This window comes from Protopterus annectens, chromosome 9.part0 (genome assembly GCF_019279795.1).
Source record: "Protopterus annectens isolate FY-2018-M chromosome 9.part0, PAN1.0, whole genome shotgun sequence".
Lineage (NCBI taxonomy): Eukaryota > Metazoa > Chordata > Ceratodontiformes > Protopteridae > Protopterus > Protopterus annectens.
In genome coordinates this window covers 1915484560-1915501747 of record NC_056743.1, presented here as the reverse complement: position 1 = coordinate 1915501747, position 17188 = coordinate 1915484560, and positions in this window count along the sequence as shown.

The following is a 17188-nucleotide window of genomic DNA, read 5'->3' as shown; positions in this document are numbered from 1 at the left end:
AATGTGCAAATATATACTAGCACCCATTTTTATAGCAAATACATAATACGGGTTGTACTACGAAGTACATATCAGTTGTAAGTATGGGTCCATGTATTTAAGAATGGTTTCTATACACGTGTAATAGAAAGAGCATTAGATTTCACACACAACTGGTGAGCAAAGCTAATGTACAACTATATGAGAAATGGTAGGGGAAGATAAAGGGAGAGGTGTCTAAGGACAAATAAAGTGGTGAAGAAAGCAATGCTGTGTAAAGTGTGGAAAGAAGAAGAGATGTGATCAGAAGCTTGTGTGAGTTACTGATTCCAGTTGTAAATGGCTTTTGTGTGGAGGCCATCCCCTCTAAGGTGGCTGAATCGATTTTGAAGCATTTGCATTTACCTTGGTTGCTGAGGTAAACTTTCAAGTTCATAACAGAATATTTTGAAGGAAACCGTGGATTTCATCTGCTCTGGAATGACCTCCCAGATTTTGACAGCCAGGATGAAAACTGAAAGCTCAGTCAACTTAGAATTAGAGTGAAGAGTTTGTAAGTTGAGAGTAGATTCAGAGCATGAGAGAGAGAGAGAGAGAGAGAGAGAGAGAGAGAGGGTAGCAAATAAAGTGGTAATGTCCTTTCTTCAAATCCAGTAGCAAAGTAGGGAAAGTTCTCCATGTTAATGAATATGACAATCACAGAACCTAAATGACGGTTGATTCTTTAGAGTATGGGTAACCATTTTGGTTTAGAGAATGTGATACAGTAATGCTATCTTACTGGGGAAAGGATTATAAATCTACATATATTGTTTGGTGTAGTTTGAAATGCAGTAAGTTTTTTTTTTAGGTTGCTGAGTGTAGGACTGGTAGACCACATTCCAGCTGATGAAGAAGAACACCTTTACCAATGGCTGCTCTCCTTGCAGAAGAGGAAGTAGGAGTTTCTAGTCAAATTCAAATGCTACATTAGAAAGGTCTTCTTCCAGCTGTTCTTTAACGCTAGTGGGAGAATAATCTGGTCAAGAAATAACCATGTTGTCAGCATAAAGAATTATGCATAGGATATTGAGGACAAATTGAATTTTGATGATAAATAGGAAGAAGAGTATGGGGATAGAACAGAACCCTATGGAATCCCCTCTTGGTAAGACATCCATCAGATGAGGAGGCTGACCCAAGCTGAACTATGAAGTTCCCAGTAGTGAGAAAGTATTACAATCACTGAGTTGCCTTAGTGTTAATGCTAGCTGCCATGCATGAATGTACCAGCAAAGGGTGATTAACAAAGTCAAATATTTTTGGTAGATTGATAAAAATGGCTTCAATTAGGAGGTCGTGTCCCCTCTATTGAAGGATGTTGATTGTGAAGTATAGAGGGCAGTTATAATGCTCCTTCCTGACCGAAGCCATGTTGATGGTGTCACAAGATTATATAATTGTTGCATAAGTTGGTTATAGACAATTTTTCAACAATGTTACTTACAGTGTGTAAGACAAGATATGGGTCTGAAGTCAAATGCAGAAGTAGGGTTGGATGTTTTTGGGAGGAGGGTAACCTTGGCTATTTTCTACTAGTCTGGCATAACATTTTTACTGATGCATAGGTTGTACAGGTGTTTTAAAGGCTGGGGCATATAATACTTGTATCTCTGCACATACTGAACCAGGAGTGGAATCCATCAGTACATGGAGGGACATCACACAGGATGTTTTCAAATTGCTTACTTATGTCTGCTATAGTGACAGATTCATATTAGAATGGAGATGAACTGTTATAAAGTCTAAAGTGGTAGGGAGGCTGATATGAATGGGGGCAGTTAAGGTAAGGTAGATAATACCTTTGGGCGGTGCAGTGATGTAGCTGTTAGTGTTGTCACCTCAAAGAAAGAGGTTCTCCAGTTCGATTCTTGCTGGGGTGCCTTCTGTGCAGAGTCTGCATATCCTCCATGCATTTGCGTGGGTTTCCTCCAGGTGCTCTGGTTTCTTCTCACATTCCAAAGACATGCAGTAGGTGGATTGGACACTCTAAATTGGCCCTAGGTGTGAGTGTGTGCATGCGAGTGTGTGTGGTACACCCTTTGACGAGGGTTGGACTTTGGGCTAGTACCCTGAGCCCGTAAAACCCATAACAGAAACAATGAGCACTGAAAGGTGGTTGTTGCCCAATGTACCACATGGTTCGTAAACAGGAGAGAGAGACAGAGAGAGAATTATTTTAGGAAATCAGCAGGGGAAAGTTAGCCTGTATGTGTTCTGACCAAGATTTTGTGGAGGGGTCTTTTGTAGGGCACAGCCTTTAATGTCATTAATTAGATTCCAGAATTTCTTCTGGTTGTATTGAACAGAGTTTTAGAATGAGGGTAATGAATTTGCTTTGAGGCACCTTGTAGTTTTCTTAGCTATGTTCCTAAGGATAAACTGACTGCACTATTCTATTGATGGGGAAGTTATTCTCTTTTCCATAGCTCATCCCTAAGTTTGTTAGGTGATGTGAGTTCTTTAACTAGCCATTTATAACTGAAAGTGTTTATAAGTTGAGTGACTTTAGAGAAATAGTTGTCTTGCAACCTGTAAAGCATTATTGATCATGGAAGAGGCCACAGTGGATGGATTGGAGTCTGCTAGTAAGTTATGTCATTCATTTTGTACCCTTTTAATGTGCTGCTTGGTCCTAGAATGGAAGGTAAGAAGTTGGGTGGATTAGGGGTGTTTTGATGGTGAAGATGATAAGCAGTGGTTACTGATGGATGGGGGAATGATACTAAGTTTCTGGACTGAAGTAGGATCGTTGATTAAGATTAGATGTAGCAGTGAGTGGCTCCCTGAATAAGGTCTGGACTAGTGTGGACTTGTACCAGTTGGGTAAATTTGATGTTTGTAGGAGATCATAGATGCCAGAGTTTTGAGGACTTGTTAAGTTAATATTGACTTTGCCGAGAATGACTATAATTCTGTGACCATCAAGGGATCCTAGGATATCAGAGAATGCTTTAGAACTTGTAAAGTTTATGGGACAGGGTAGGTATGGAATTAGTTGAGCAAGGGACTAGTTGTTTTGCAATTTGGGAGCGACAGATAGCCAGTTGGGGTCATGTTCATTTGTTGATGAGCTTTGTTGTTGGGCACATGCTTGCAGACTGTTTTTAAGAGAAGGAGGGTTCCCCTTCTTGTTCTTTTACCATATCTGGCATTGAACAGGTAGATGTAATTTGGAAAGTGGAAACGTAGATTGGGAGTGTCCTACTTATCTCAGGATTCAGTGATTGCTAGAATATCAATGTTAATTGTGTTTTTGAATCTGTGTAATTGTTCTTTCTTCTTTGACATTATTTCTGCATTAAGCATTGCAATGCCGAGTGAGTGTTTTGGTGGCCTTAGTGGGCTGAGATTTGATTCTGCATAGCTCTGTATAAACAGAATCTAAATGAGGGGGAGTAAATCTGATACATCTTTTAATAATAAGCCATTTACAGGCAGGGGCTAAATGATGTTGTGATTGTTAGGACAAGAGGGCTTAGGTGAATATGCTTAAAGGCATGGTTTATGGTATTGTAAGTAAGCTAGGGTAACAGATTTTGTAGGTGTTTGTTATTTGAGATGTAGTAGATACGGTTTTGAGTGTCTGTTAACTTAGGTTTGTGTTCTAATGGAGATGTATTTCCTAAAGGAGTAGGTTGAATGTAGAGTAAAATGCAGAGGGAGCTAAGTATGGCCCAGAAAATGATTTGTGGTTTCATATTTGCAGATACAAAGTTTTGTGGGGGAATAAGTTCTCAGTGGGTGAGTTAGCAGAGCAAAATGTAAGAGACAGCATGTTAAATATAGCTGTGTAATTTCCTCTGGGGAACAGAAGAAGAAATGAAATGAAATGCACAACAGGAATAAGGAAATGAAGGCTTTGACAGGTTAGATTGGAAATTTGAGGACAGACACAGATTTTGCAGCTATTAGAAGTATGCATAAAGTTAACTTGTCTTAAGTTTGTTGAGTGAAGAGGGTTAAGTGAGTGGGGAAGGTGACTGTGAAGTTGTATAACTTTAAGACATGTATGTAGAGGGTGTTTTAGTGGTCAGAGAACCTTTATTATATAAATAAAGATGGAGGCATTTGTTGGGGGAGTTGCGGTTGGGAGGGGAGCAAAGCAGGCTGACACACTGCATAGTGGGAGACAATTTGGCCATGCGTACGCAGAACAGCCACTGGCTTTCCTGAAGGTCTGTTGAACAGTCAAATCATGACGGAAAAGAAAATGAAGTTATGTATTCACCATAACGTTCCATGTTTGTAATCCATCTCACCCTTCATTCTTACATATGGGTTCACAGCCGATTCTCGGCTCCGACTCGGCCAATTATACAGCTCAAAGTCTCTCAGCTGGCTTGTGGCAAGGTAGGTATCCCACAGTGCACTAGTAAGAATCCCCAGATCTTGTTTGCTGCTGTCTAAAAAGTGATAGAAGGTATTTCCACAAGGAAAAACAAAGATGAAAGGTCTCCAACCCTAAGGAAGATGGATACTATCTTGTCTCTAGATCCTCCAAGGATACATGGAGAGGGGTAGGAGGGTGGGTTCGTAAGAATGAAGGGTGAGATGGACTACAAACATGGAATGTTATGGCGAGTACATTAACGTCTTTATGTTCTGTTGTCCTATCTTGCCTTCATTCTTACATATGGGACAGCGTCCCTAGCACTTTTTTTCTTGGGTGGCTCACGGGAATATAATCAAAAGAACCATGGAACCAAAGGAGGCTCTGCCCCTGGAGGCCAAATCTAATTTGTAATGACTAATGAAAGTATGAGGGGTAGCCCAAGTTGCTGCTGCACATATACTGTCCACTGGAATTCTGGCTTGAAAGGCAGCAGATGTGGATACGAATCTGGTAGAATGAGCTTTAATTTTAAACGGGAGTTCTTTGCCATTAGAAGAGTAAATAAACGATATACAATTTGAAATCCAGTTTAATTACGTTATCTTGGAGACTGGCATACTTTTTTCTCGTCTCCGAAAAAGATACGGACAATTGGTCTGATCTCCTAAATTCCTTGGTTCTATGTAGATAGAACCTTAACTGTCTGTGAACATCAAGTTGATGGAACTTATATTCCGCTTTGTTTGAAATGATTAGGAAAAAGGACTGTCAGTTCAGTAGTTTGATTCATATTAGATTGAGAACAAACCTTGGGGATGAAGGACAGATTTGCACGAAGGGAAACTCTGTTTCTATGAAAAATCAAGTAAGGAGGTTTGACTGAGTGCTTGCAACTCTGACACTCTTCTGGCGGATGCAATGGCTACTAGAAAAATGGTCTTCCATGAAAGGAACTTTAAATCACAAGTATGTGTGGGTTCAAAAGGTGGGGAGGTAAGTTTAGAAAGAACAAAATTTAGATCCCAGGGAGATGTAGGTTCTTGAAAAGGAGGTCTTAGCAAGGTAGTGCCTTTTAAAAATGATTTACACAATTTGTGAGCCATAAGATTAGGTTCGTGTTGTCCCAAATGAAAACTGGAGATAGCTGCTTATTATTGAACTTTGATTGTAGCAGCAGCTGATCCCTGATGAAAAAGTTTGCTTAGGAATTCTAACACTAAGGGAATGGAGGGTGTATATGGATCTATGTTTTTAGCTTGTGCCCAGAGAGAAAATCTGTTCCATTTGCTAGCGTACAATTTTCTCGTAGAAGGCTTGCGAGAGGACGTCAGGATAGGTGTAACTGCATGGGGAGAAATCATAAAGCCTGACTAAGGGATGGAAGTGGAGCAGCCATGCTGTCAAGTTGAGGGTGTGGAGACAGGGATGGAAAGTGCCTGACATATGTGCCAGAAGGTCTGGTACTGGGTCCAGAGTCCATGGATCGTCCACAAGGTGAGGCCCGAGAAAGGGGAACCAAATCTGACGAGGCCAGTAAGGAGTGATAAGAATCATTCTGCTTCCCAAGGTCTTTGCTTTCTGGATCACTTTCGATATTAGCAGAAAGGGAGGAAAGGCATAAAGAAGTCCCGAGAGCCAATTGTGAACAACTGCGTCTCTTGGTGTCTCCCCCCGGGGGGGGGGTAAGGGAGAAGTAGCTGCTGCATTTGGTGTTCATTGGGTTGGCAAACAGATCGCAGCAAGGCTGTCCCCATTTGTGGAAAATCTGTTCTGCGACTTCTTGATACAGAGACCACTCGTGAGGCATCAAGATTGCCCTGCTGAGCTTGTCGGCTATCACAATGGTTGTCCCCGGGATATGCACTGCAACTAGAAAGCTTTGGGAAGATATCACCCACTGCCAAACACGAAGAGCCTCTCGACATAGGGGGTAGGATCTAGTTCCCCTTGTTTTTTTATATACCATACCACTGACATATTGTCTGATTGGATTGCTATTGTCCCTACAGGAAGAAAGTTGTGAAGTGCTTGCAACGCTAGTAGCACTGCTCTCATCTCTAGGACATTGATATGCAAGTGAGCCTCGTGTTCTTGCCATGTGCCTTGGACTGTCCTTCCTAGATAATGCCCCCCCACCCTATCTGGGAGGCATCTGTGGTCACAGTAGCAATGGGTTGGCAAAGAATGAATGGTTTCCCTATCGTTAGTTGATTGAACTGGATCCACTAACGAAGGTCCTTTTTGCAAGATTCTGTTTTTAAAATGGATGAGACAGAGGCAGTTGTTGAAGAGACCACTGGAAAAAGAGAAGCCATTGTAGAATTCTCATATGTAGTCTGGCTAGTGGAACTAGAGTTATAGTAGAGGCCATGGTTCCTAGAAGTTTGAGCACTGTCTTCGCTTCAACTTTGCGTTGGGGAAGCAGGCTGTATATCTGTTGTCTTAGACTTTTTATTCTGTCTGCAGGAAGGCGAGCCATCATTGAGACTGTCTATTTCTGCACATATAAAAGTCACATATTGAGAGGGCGACAAGGCAGATTTTTCCCAATTTATAGTAATCCCTAGCTGAGTGCAGACTCGGATGGTTGAATCCCTGGCTTGTAGAAGTAGGTGCCTGGTGGTGGCAGTCAGGAGCCAGTCGTGCAGGTATGGAAACAATTGGAATCCAAGATGTCTCAAGTGAGCCATTACTACCGCCATGCATTTGGTGAACACCCTGGGAGCTCTGGTGAGACCAAAGGGCAGAGCACAAAATTGGTAACGACTGGCTCCCAGCAGGAAGTGTAAATGACTCATTGATGCTCTGTCCATTTTTATGTGGTAGTACGTATCTTTGAGGTCTATGGAGCACATCCAATTGTCTTTCCCTAATAGAGGGAGTATAGACTGCAGTGTTACCATTCGGAATTTGGAATTCTTCACTGATTCGTTTAACTTGCTGAGATCCAAAATGGGCCTCCAGTCCCCTGTTCGTTTTGGCACTAAAAAGAATTTGGAGTAAGTTCTGAATCCTATCTGGTCTGCGGGGACAGTTTGGATGACTCTCTTTTGAAACAACTTTTGGACTTCTATAGTTGCTTGATCCCTGTGACTAGGTGGAACATCTGGGATTTTCTTGGTGGGATGAGGTGGAAAAGAGAAGGGTATGGAGTATCCTCTGGAAATTATTCTTTGTACCCACTTGTCTTGGGTGATGTCATGCCAAGCTACTGGGTACAAAGATAAGCGACCCCCGACTGGTTCCAGAGAAGAGCAGTCAGGTCCCACTTCAGGAGTCGCGGCCACCCTGGTTTTGTGCCCCCCCTGCCTCTAGGGTGACGTCTAACATTACTTCCTCCTCCTCTGCCTCTGAAGAAGGAATCACCTTGTGCGTCAGGGAAAAATCTCTGAGATTTCTTGAACCACATTTTCCCGCCTCTTTGACCCTTAGGGTATGGTCTAGAAGGGACAGAAAAACGTACTCCCATGGCAAAGAGAGTTTTCCCTTCCTGCTTGCATCTGGTGAGTGTATCTTTTACCTTTGGTCCAAATTGAGAGGAACCGTCAAAGGGGGAGTTGGTAAATGTAGATTTAAAGGGCTCCGCAAAATTACATAAGCGGATCCAGGAATGTCTCCTAAGGGACACTCCTGAACCCACTGCCCTGCTCGCTCCATCTGCTGGATAAGATATCAGCCTCATGGAGGAGTTAACAATGGAGTTTAAGGTAGACAACTGAGCAGTAACCTTCTCTGGGACTCCTTCAGCTAAAGTACCTTGGAGAGTATCTCCTAGCTCTTTTAGGAGATCTCTTTGAAGCCTAGTGAAATGGGTGAGGTAATTCAGCGATCTGAGTGTAAAAGCCACTGAAGAGAAGACACACTTCCCATATCTGTCTACCGTTTGAGACTCCTTGTTCTGTGGGTGGACAGATGAGGAAGTTTCCACTAGTTACTTCTTTGTGGCTGCTGCCACCACCATGGCATCCCCAGGCACACCTTTAGTCAAAAACTCTTTCTCTTTGGGGGCTGAAAGAAATTTGTTGGACCTTCTGGGGACTGGTGCCACGGCATCAGGAGTTTCCCACACCTTTCGACTGACTAAATCTAACAGCTCATCAAAAGGTGGAGACACCCAAGAGGCTGAAGGTTGAGACCCAAAAGCCTTCAGGTACACTGACTCCTCATCAAAAGGGGTGACAGTGGGCCAGCCGCCTCTCTGTTTCAGGATCTCTAAGATCTCTACGAAGGAGATATCATCAGAGGACAACCTAGGGGACCTTTCTGACTCCTCGAGGTCAGTGTCAGAGGTGATGGACTCATCAGGGGAGTCTACATGCTTCCTCTTTCAAGTTCTCTTCCGAGGAGGCTCCTCAGAAGGGTATTCTGGGGAGGTCTCGGAAGACTGAGGGTCACCCAATGGGGGCTCCTGAGGCTGCATGTCTCTGCTGTCAAGAGAGAGAGAGATGGTGCTGAGACAGAGGTTGAAGCTTGAGGGGGAAGAGCATCAGTACCCTTGTGTGGAGCTGAAGACCTAGACAGCACGCTCCTCATCATCTCGAAGGCAGATCTCTCCAGCTCCGAGGACACCCCCGGTTCCGAGGAAGCAGAAGTAGCCCTTGGCTCCAAAGTGATCTGCTCCGAGAGAGATGTAAGATCCGAGCTCAACCGAGCATATGCACCGAGAGGTAGGCTCGGAACCGAGGAAGTTCGGGTCCAAGCGTCCCTGTCAGGGCCAACTGGTGCGCTTCGGCTCCTAGACACCAAGGATGGCACTAAAGGTGTCGGAGCGGAACTCAGCTGCGAGACAGACAATAGAGGTGCTGGAACTGACGGTTCCACAACAAGTGGCACCGATAGCTCTGGCTCCGAAGGACAGACATGGCTCGGAGGGAGAACACAAGCAGATAATATGGCTTTAGATGGCTCCAGGACTGAGTGGGTTGGGGCTGGCAACAAATTAGCTAGCGTCGATGGCTTCAAAAGTCTAAGCACTACTCTCTCTATATCCTCTTCAGAAAGACTCTTGGAGGATCTGGAAGACAAGGTAGGTGATCTAGATCTCTGTAAAATCAGAGATCTGAGTGTTGGGGAAACCGGTAATAATTCTCTAGACCGGCTCCGAGGTAAGTGTTCAGTAGTTGGCTCTGAAAAACTTGGGGCTGAGACTGGAGTGTCGATGTCAATAACCTCGACCGGCTCCGAAGAGAGTGGAGCCGAAGAAGTAGAAGGTTTGTCCAGTTTTGTAATTTTTTGTGGAGGTCCAGATAAAACAGTCGGTGTGTGAGACTGTCTCTTGACTGACTTGATCTTCTTTTTTTAGAAGAGGGAGACCTGGAATGCGATGATTAAGAGCTGGCTAAATCCTCCTCAAAGGAAGGTTTAAGGAGACCTTTCAGGATCAATTTGTCCTTCCTTTCCTGGAGAACCTGAGAACTAAAGGAGTGGCAAAAGGAACATGTCTCCTGAAGATGTATGGCTCCCAGGCAGTAAACACAAATACTATGTCCATCAGTCAGGGAAATTTTTTTGAGAACATTTGAGTCAGTTTGTGATCCTTTGATTCCTTAGACATTGTCACAAAAAGCAATCACAAGATGGAAAAACAGAAAGAGAGGACAGGTCTTCTAACTTAAACGGGCCTAGCCCTGCTAAGAAGCACTGCACACAAGGAAAAAAACAACAGAGGACTAGGTCCTCTAACTTAAATGGGCCTGGCCCTGCTTAAGAACAACACACAAGGATGAGCAAAAACAGAGGACTAGGTCCTCTAACTTAAACGGGCCTAGCTCTAAGCAGAGGAGTAAGCAATCTCAACAATTTGCAACAAAATTGCAATAAATTCAACAAACGCTCTAACTAAATAGTTCTAGCTAATAAGAGTTAATTAAGAAGCACTACACACAGCTATTAATTTTAAACTACTAATTCTAGTGAAACAAAAGGCTAGAATAGGTCCTAACCAAAACACAGACCTACACCTAAGAGAGAAAAATTTAACAAAAAACTAGCACACAGAAGAAGGGATACCACTCAGAAAGAAAAGGGCCTGTGGAAGCGACAGCCAACAAGTTTTCAACAACAATTTGCAAAAACTCAAAAAACACGCTAACTAATTTACTATTAGAATAACAACAGTCAAGCTATTTATACTAAATTACTAATATTATCAAAAAAAGATCACTAAAGAAACTGAATAATGAAGAAATTCCAACTTAGCCATGGCCAAGGAAGAGAGCACTTCTGAACTCGTAGATGCGGCAAACGAGATCTGAGTATTCTTACTAGTGCATTACGGGATACCTACCTTGCCACGAGCCAACTGAGAGACTTCGAGCTTTGTAATCGGCCAAGTCAAAGCCGAGGATCGGCTCCGGACCCATATGTAAGAATGAAGGTGAGATAAGACTACAGAACATGGTAAGATTTTCAAAAGCTTTTTAAGACTTATCTCATATACAGACAATCTGTATACTGACTTAGAAATCACCATAACACAAGATGGTGTGCTGGTTACCTAGTGGATTTTGAGGGAAGGATAGAAGCAGGAGGCATTTGACTAGTTGGTGTACACCAGTTCAACTTTGTAAGCCTGTGGATTCACATTTTTTTCAGTCAAGGGTTTTACAATCCCTCTACCTGAACCAAACAGTAGGCTTCCACCATGCATGATTTGCATTTAGATGGGTTGGGGCTCAATAAAGCTTGGTATAAAAAATTAAAAATGGCTTGCAGTTAAGGGAGATGACTACCTCATCTTCAAGATAATATGACATCATCCAGGAGGACTGTGGCAAATCAAGTATGGAAGTCTTAAAATCTTGTTCTTCAGCCTCTGGAATGTTATGGGTGCTAAATGAAGACCAAAAGACATATTAGAAAATTCCATCAGGTGTAGAAAATACCATTCTTTCCTTAACTTTTAGGGCAAGTAGAAACTGACACTAGCTTTTGGATAGTTCTAAATGGGACAGACATCTACTCTTTTTCAATTAAATTGCTCACTTAGAGCATGGGATATAAATCAAATTTAGAGATGCCACTTAACTTTTTAGAGTCACCACAAAAAACATATAGATCCATCAGGCTTAGGTACCAGCACAATGGGACTGCTGCACTTATTTTCAGATTATTCTCTCTGATTCCAAGTTGAAGCATTTTATGTACTTTTTCTCTGACCACTTTTACATATTAATAAGAGATGTGATAGTGACACTCAGCCCTCTGTTATTGGAATTGACATCAAAGACACTCATCCACTGAGATTAACTAAAAGTATTGTGAGTATTTCCATCTGTGTTATTTTTATTTATTTATAATTATATTTATTTTTCCTGTGAATTAAAACTCTGGTGTTTCCTGTAAATAGATATTTAGTATTTTCACGTTTTCTGTTTTATTATTTATTATTACATATATCTAAACCTTTCATTTTGACTGGTCTTTTAAAAAATATTTTAAACTTTGAGAGTAATTGCATTTATTTGGTGGCACTGTAGTTTCATCCTCCTGAAAGCCTTGCTGCTTGGTTAATACTTCCATTTGTATAAGTATTAATTTTACTAAGAGTAATTAGGTAACCTGGTAAAAGCCTTAAAGTAGCTGACTGGTTGCAGTGAATCTACCTTATGGTCTGGTTGGAGGTGGCAGAGCTGGTAAATTTGTGTCAGCCTTTCTCAGGTGTGTGTGTGTGTGTGTGTGTGAGTGTGTGTGTGTGTGTGTGTGTGTGTGTGTGTGTGTGTGTGTGTGTGTGTGTGTGTGTGTGTGTGTGTGTGAACCAAATCTCAAACAGTGTGTGTGTCATCTACTTGGAACCAGGACACAGAGCACTGATTTCTGCAGAGAGAAAGGTGAAGTCTTATTTGGGGCCTGGAGAGGAGAACTCAGCCCCAGGTCTGGAGCATGTTCACTGTGTGCTCTTAAGGGAAATTGTGCTCAGTGCAGAGAGCTCCATCTGAAAATACTATGTGTATCCATTTTTGTTTTAAGTGAATGTCCCCCACCTGTTCAGTGGTGAGGATTGAGGACTCCATTACTGGCCCAGAGGAGGGACGCCACACCTGGTTTTATTTCATTAAGGGCAGGTCATGCCTACTCATCCTGGTGGACTTCTTCAAGAATGTCACAAAATCAATGGGCAAAGGTAAAAAGGTGCATATTGCTTACACTGACCTAGCCAAAGCATTCAACACAATACCCCACAGAGACACTGTAGACAAAATCATAAAATTAGGTATAAACCCCTGTGTCACCTGCTGGATAGTGAACTGGCTCAGGGATAGGACCCAAGAAAGTAGAATAGGGAAATTTACATCCACAAAGAGGCCAATCACTATCAGAGTCAAGGCTTGGTGCAGGGGCTGTTCCATTTTGGCGTCTACTTCACTGAAGTCATTACAAACGTCAAAGGCCTCTGGCTGACTAAGTTTGCAGATAACTGCATAAAATCCCCAAAAACATAAATAACCTCCAAGAAGGCCTGACACAGACTAAGATGAAGACTAAGAAGACTAAGATGGCCTGACACAGACTAAGAAGTGATGCCATGGTCTAAATCTCAATGCCAAGAAATGCATAATAGCATCCTTTCAGAAGTCAGCCACCCCTAGAAACTACCACATTGATTATACACTCCTAAGAGTAAATCCAGTGGTCATGGATTTGGGAACATAAGTAGACAATAATCTGGCCTTTGACCATCATGTATCTATGGTGGTAAGGAAATAATTCTACATTGTGCAACTTAATAGTAAGGGTATATCACCTAGGTACAAGGATGTTATTGCTCTTCTTTACTTGGCTCTCATCAGACCAATCATGGAGTGCAATCCTACCATCAGTATGTACATGACCAGGCATATGCAACAAATGGAGCATCCACAAAGGTTCCTAACAAAAAGAATACAATGTGTTAACAACATGTCCTACATGGAATGGTTCACAGCCCTATCCCTAAAACCAGTCTCCCATTGGCTGCTGAGAGGAGATGTATGCCTGACCTACAAAGCATGCTCTAATCCCGGTCTGATGGACCTGTTGCACATATACAAAATAAATAGCATCAAAATCTAAACCTTTTCTGCAACAAAAGGGACATGTTGAAAAGACAGGTATGTGTCTCAGAGATTACACCTTCTTTGAAATAGACCTCCCATCCATATGAAGCAGAGTTATTCCCTAACCCAATTCAAGTGTAACTTGGACTCAGTGGATGGGGAAATGAAAATTTACCCCAAGTCTAGCACTGATGTCTTGAGTAGAGAGAGGTAGCCAGTAAATGCTTGACTAGCCATGCCCCAGCCTACATATAACTTTAAAATAACCATAGAGTATCAAAACATGTCAGATATATTTGAGAATCAACATGTCAGATATATTTGAGAATCATGACTAGGCTTAAAAAGACCCCCTGGGGACATTAGCCTAGTAATCACCTGTGACCCTATGAATGAAGAAAGTACAGTTGTATAACTTCACTGACCATAGTACTAATTGTTTGAATAAATCACTGTTGCAGTAGCCTATGTTACATGCTTATATCCTGGCAAGGATTTGACCACCACTCTGCATCCAAAACTGTAGGGCACCTTCCATGAACCCTAAGCACTGAAGAGCATGAGCACAGCCACATAACATCAATGGTTGTGGAGCTAAGCCATTAGAGCTTTCTTTCCTCAGAGTAAGAAAGGCCAGAGCCCAGTCTTTCAGGTATATGTTGGGAAAAAAAAGTAAAAAAAAAAAATTATATAAAAATATCTACAGCCTGGCAAAAAAGATAACACAAACAAGGGGAATGGAGGGAGTGTTCCTACTGCAACAGTGATCTATAAGAACATTTACTGTTACGGTAAGTTAACTTACACAACTCTGCTATATTCAAAATTTGATCATTGTTGCAGTAGTCTAAGCTTATATGGGTAGATCACCAGAATTCAGAAAGAAAGGGAGGAGGGAAAAGGGTCAGAGTCCAGGAGACCCCAGAGAATACCCAACCAAAATCTGCTCAGGACCTGGAAAAAGAATCTAATTTGTAATGTTTTGTACAAATATGCATATAAAACCAAGCTACAGGTTCTAGAATATGTCTAGAGTTCATTTCTTTCCAAAAAAAAATCACAAAAAGCCAAAGTCTTTGAACAATGGGCCCTGACCTTGCCTGAAAGTGACTTGTTATGGTAAGAGTAACAAAAACAACAGCTTTACACAAACATTTGGAAATTGTCTGTTTTGATACTGAATATCCCTTTTTAAACCTTCATAAGAATAAAAAAACAGTTGATCTGAAGTCCTGAAGGTTCTACTTTCCTGTCAGTATAGGAATCTCCTGTGGTCATCCAGAATATGTAAAATCCCTTCTTCCTTATTTTTTGGATCTGGAATAAAGACAGGTAAATGAACAGCTTGATTCAAAGTAAATTCTGAAACCACATTAGGCATAAATGAAGGATTTGTACATAAAGATAACCAATAAAAAATGAAATAAGGTTGACTCCTCATAATTGCTTCTAACTTAAGATACTCTTCCTGCAGAGGACAGAGCTATGGGTAACCCTGTTTTCCAAGTTACAAATGTCAAGTTAGCCTCATGAGTGTGGTTCAAGTGGAGAAAAAAGTTTAGCTTTCTGTAGAACAAAACGGAGTCTCTTAAGGACCACCTGTTTTCTAGGTGGATACTTATGCAGAAACCCTTTCAAAAAGTGTTTTAGTTGTGGCTGGGTAGAAATTAAGAACTACGGGCTGCTGAGAGGTGAATCTTGATAGAATTGTGTGAAAGGCTATAGGATAAAAACTCTCACAAATATTGCAAATTTAAAGGCGTTGAGGCCTTAAAAAAAGTTCTGGTTCTTACTATGGCAGCAACCAAAAAAAATCTTTCCTTCTTACCCATATATGATTTTCTAGTAGCTGGTTTATCAGCCTTCAGCTAAGACAGCTAAGACAGCTGCAACAGTGGCAGCAGCAGCATTCTGAACAGGAGCCTTTTTATAAGAATGGTTGACTTAAGAAGCAACAACATAAAGGACAGAAGTACTATTTTCAAAAGCGAGATTTCAAGTGTAATAGGACATAGAAAAGTAGTGTTTAATAGAAATGACAGGTTTTTAAATCAGCTACCTAGTAATTGTTGTGTTTCTTTGACTCTAAGGATGGAGCAGCAAATGAACATAATGTACTTACTACAGCGTATAACATTTCAGGCATACTATACGTAGTTAAATGTGGGCTAAAGTTTGTTCCTACAAATTACCAAGAGAACATTTAATAAAAATGGAAATTTGTAAATTGTTAAGAAAATTACATATTTGGTACTATTCTACAAACTTTCCTGACTTAACCCAATGTCCATCAAATTGATAGCTATAAAAATAATCCTGTGAATTATACTTTTTATTCTTGTAACTTGGATATACTGTATGCCAATTATGGTTATACTCCCTTAGAAGTTAACTTAAAATATTCTTTTTCCTCCTTTTCAGAACCAAAGAATTCAATATTTTTGATACGTTGATTTTTTTTGTTAAAGATTTAATTAAATATTATTATCATTTTAATAAAAATGGTTTTAATATGTCTAAAGAAGACTGGGAGATGCTCATAGGTTTACAGACACATCATCCAAAGTTAATTAAGCCTGCTGATAAAGGACAGTGTGTAATAGTGATGAATTTGGTTCAATAAGAGAATATGTGTTATGCACATGTATTAAGCATTAGTATTTATGTTAAAGTAGAAAAATGGCAATTTATGAAGCAAAGAAGTTGTCAAATGATTTAATTAATAAAGACTAAAGGTTTGGTTTATTTTTAGATAATGATGTTAAAGTGTTGTCAGATGTTGATTCAGCTAGAGTTCCTTCATTTTACAATGAACTCAAGATATATAAAGACATTCAAGTGCCAACACGAAGACCTATTATTTATGGCTTTGGGGGTTTCTGAGAAAAAGTAAGTAAGGTAAATGATACGTACTTAAATGACTAAATAGCTAAGCTACCATCTTTTATAAAAGATACTGCAGACCTGTTGAAGGTGTTATCAAAATAATTTGGTCTGATGAACATTATTGGATAACTACTGGTGATAGAAGTTTAAACACAAGTATAAAGCATATTTTTGGTTTGCAAGCTTTAGATTTTTATGGTACTAATTATAAATCTAATTATGTTAAAGAAAGTAGAGTTGTGTAAGTTGAACTTGCCATAACAGTAGATGTTCGAATGATCACTGCTGCACTAGCCACCGCTATATGGGTTATATTCTGCCAGGCTTACAAAGCTTCAGGGAGTCTATATTATGGCATTGAATGGGCTGTTAACCGAATTCCCTTTTATTGACACATATTACGCAAAATACAAACACCCCAAACAGCCACAAAAGTGAATTTTTTCCCAGGGGAAAAAAATCGCTTGGCAAATACAAAAAAAAAATTCAGACCGTACGAAGTGGGGGGCTTCACCCCCACCCCCCCATATGGGGGGGCTGTACCCCCTAGACCCCCCCCAACTAAATATGTAAACTCCAAGATCGCACTACAGTGAAGGAAAGGGCAAATCCCTGATGACAGCCAAGCAACTTTTTTTCCACTGGGAAAAAATTTGCTTTTGTGGCCGTTCAGGGTTTTTTGTTGTATTTCGCTTAATATGTGTTGATAAAAGGGCATTCAGTTAACAGCCCGTTTGATGCCATAATATAGACCCAGCATCAGGTCACCTTCCACCCACCAAAACTGTGAAGCAGCTTGAGATAAGTTGACTAAAAGGCATGTTTGCACACAAAGTGCTTCACAGCTTTCCTGCCAGAAAAAAGACGGAAGGCAGAGACCTGAAAGGACTACATTAGGAACAACAAAACATAA